This window comes from Acanthaster planci, linkage group LG09 (genome assembly GCF_054643075.1).
Source record: "Acanthaster planci isolate LZ-2023a linkage group LG09, COTS_SCS, whole genome shotgun sequence".
Taxonomy (NCBI): domain Eukaryota; kingdom Metazoa; phylum Echinodermata; class Asteroidea; order Valvatida; family Acanthasteridae; genus Acanthaster; species Acanthaster planci.
The window spans coordinates 6,453,849-6,456,928 of NC_141785.1; positions in this window are offsets into that span (position 1 = coordinate 6,453,849).

Sequence of the window (3,080 nt, forward strand, 5' to 3'; positions counted from 1 at the left end):
TAAAACCCAGACGAGGGGGTGGTGTGTGAACCTGTGACGAGGACAGTGTTCTTAGGTTGTGATCCCGCCGCTCGAGCGCGACAACACGAAACCCGTGTCAAGAACTCGACCTAATTATTAAATGTTGCTCCCGAACAATGAAGGGTGTGGCAACTGTTTAATTTGATCGAAAGAGTGTTTTTTCGCCTGTATTTCAACTTGCCCACTAACATAACCGTTTCACGGAGAATCCAATTCCAAACACTAAATTCACTTTCTTGTTTTTCTGAAGAAGGATAATACAGTTTGTCTGTTGCCACTGAATGCGGAACTGTTTGTGCGCAATGACAATCTTATTCCGTAAACAAAAGGAAAAATCAAAGACACAAAAAAGAAAAGTTACCAGAAAGAGGAGGAAAGGACGGGATCATGGAGTGGAACTTTCTAACTTCTGTACCCCGGAGACCGGAGAAAACTTCTTTTTTTTTTTTTACAAAAATGGGGTAATTTCAGGCCATTTTCCAGTTATTATAGGATAGAATAGTCAATAAGCTCCTATCCAAAGACACAAGTTGTACATTCCTGTGATATGTAGCTGTAATCTTTACTGTTAGGGTTAGCCACGAAAATTGAAACTAAAAGTGATCTACTGGCCATAATCTTGAATTTCCAGTAAAAACGGAGGCCAAACTCTTCACTAGAGTCAACAGGCGGCGCTATTTTGGTCTGACTTTGCACTGTTTTTTTATGGGCGCGTATTTGGTGTAGTGCAACCTGTAAAGACAAGATGGCGGCGCCCATGGCAAACATCCGAACATACCAATATAGACGGGAAGACTTCGGAATATTTCGGCCATCTCCGGCGTGGACATTGGGTGATACCGGACCCTTGATTCATTGAGTAGTCACAATCAAAGGATATGGTATCCAGACTACGGTACAACCTCCTGTCTTTCTTTTGCCGCTTGGGGGTGCACTTCCATTCGGGGCGGATTGAACCAATTCAATGCAATGTCCCTTTAATAGATTTTCTCAAAACTGTGATCACTGTCAAAGTGTCAAACTTTCTTGCCTACTCTACAGTTGCTTTATATTCGAGTCTATCAAGTATTCCTAATTTTCAGCATTATGTCTAAAAAATCACTGACCTTTGAAAGCCTCATTCAAAAGAATTGGGGACTTACCGTTTGTATAAAGACACTTCTCATAAACCAACAACACATCTGTAGTCAGTAACATAAAAATGTGGACACAAAGCAAATTAGGTACATGCATGCCCGCAAAATAACTAAGTCGGTTAGTACGGGCTAAATACATAGTCTAAAACACCTGGGTGACCCACGTCCATGGGTAGAATCGAATTGAAACTTAAACCCAAAGAACCAAACCATAAAGTCTTACCTGTCGAACTCGAACAGCCTCGAAGAAACCAGCATAAAATGGAAGAACTGCTCCACGTATGAAATGACCCGAAATTTTGGTGCAAGGCAATAACAAATGACCATTCAGCTTATTGAGCTTCAGTCCTCGTAGGCTGAAGAGGGTTGTCAAGAATAAGGATTATTTCAACAATGGTATATTTAGCATATGAAACAAGTACTTGATTCCTCCATGGGGCTTTTAAACACCATTACGCCAAACTGGACTGTTCCATTAGTTGGAACTGAAGCACGAATGTACAGTTAAAAAGTGGGTCACGTGGTATGGAGTGCAATTTGTATAACAACATTGATTAAACAAAGTTTATAGAGCACGAGAACTCACAAAATTATGTGAAGTTAATTTTTGTTACTACATGTAATACGTGTGCAACGGACTTCACGTTTATGAAATATTATTCATTCTGAATAGCCATTTTCTACACAACCAGGGGTTATGAAGGAACGCGCAAGCAGCCCATGGAGTCGAGGTTTGAAAATATGTACGTAAATTATTTAACAATAAAAATGTTAGGAGCATAAGAACTGGCAAGAAGATAGATAAGAGCACTAACTGTATTATAGTTGTTAATATACGTCAATTATTTGTTCTCAAGCATGTGACCTTGCTCAATGTGCGCGAGGCTAGTGAAATAGACATCTAGAACGCGCAGCGCACACATGTTGTATGTTTTGGTTGGTTGCGTCTATGATCTCCATTATACGTCCCCTGCGTTTGCGTTGATCACGTTTGGTGCACCCCAGGCCTCAGGAGCTATAATACCAGAGAGACCGATACATATAGGAATTTAAACTTCATGGGGTAACAGAAATTGAAAACATTTAGTTCGTATGAAGTATTTCAAAATAATAAATACGTAACCATTTCAAAAGCATGGTAAATTTAATAATTACGCCATTAATTGTGACCCCAGGATGAATAAAAAGATCCTGCGTTATTAGTGGGGGGACTGTCTGGCACACTTTTACCTTTGACCTAGAAATAGGAAAAGGTCATGAATATGCACAAGCATAACAATTATGATCATGAATAAAAATGAGGTGTAGGGTTTAAAATTTATGGTACAAGATGAATGGAAATATCGTAGGGTCGGAAAGTCAGGCAGTTTGACCTTTCCTATGGAATTATTGCACAACAGAATGAAATAAGATAAAAATAGACGATGAGTTAAATAAAATACTGACTGGCCCACTGCGAGGTCCGCAAGTGAGCGTCATACGAGATAATCCCTAGACAATGGACTGTAGGCGGCGCTGCGGTGTGTCGGGATAGGACATAGGTCTGACTTAATTCTTCCGTACTGAACTAGAGAGGGCGCGCACACGCCACACGCTAACGGTCTTGCGTTCGGCTTACTATGGTTGCAAGAAGGAGGCTTTGCTGGCCCTTGCAAAAAATGAAGACATTTATAAAAACTAAACGTTAGTTGAACTTACTCAAGCAAATAAGTGTTCGCAATTCATTTGGCCACAGAAGTATAAGAGTTGCCGCGCCTTTTCCGATTTCTAAGTCAAAGGTCAAAGTGTGCCAGACAATCCCCCACTAACACAGGATCTTTTTATTCATTTTGGGGTCAGAAATAATGGTGTTAACATTAATTTACATCATTTTTGAAATGGCAACGCATTTATCTTTTTTAAATACTTCACGTAAACTAAATA